Source organism: Arachis duranensis, chromosome 9 (assembly GCF_000817695.3).
Source record: "Arachis duranensis cultivar V14167 chromosome 9, aradu.V14167.gnm2.J7QH, whole genome shotgun sequence".
NCBI lineage: Eukaryota > Viridiplantae > Streptophyta > Magnoliopsida > Fabales > Fabaceae > Arachis > Arachis duranensis.
In genome coordinates, this window is record NC_029780.3 from 28,168,572 (window position 1) to 28,168,778 (window position 207).

Genomic DNA, 207 nt, shown 5'->3' on the forward strand with positions numbered 1-207 from the left:
TGGGAGGCTGGCCTCACGGCCATGCCTAGACCTTGTTCTTATGTATTTTCAACGGTGGAGTTTCTACACACCATAGATTAAGGTGTGGAGCTCTGCTGTACCTCGAGTATTAATGCAATTACAATATTTCTTCTATTCAATTCCGCTTGTTCTTGTTCTAAGATATCACTTGTTCTTCAACTTGATGAATGTGATGATCCGTGACAC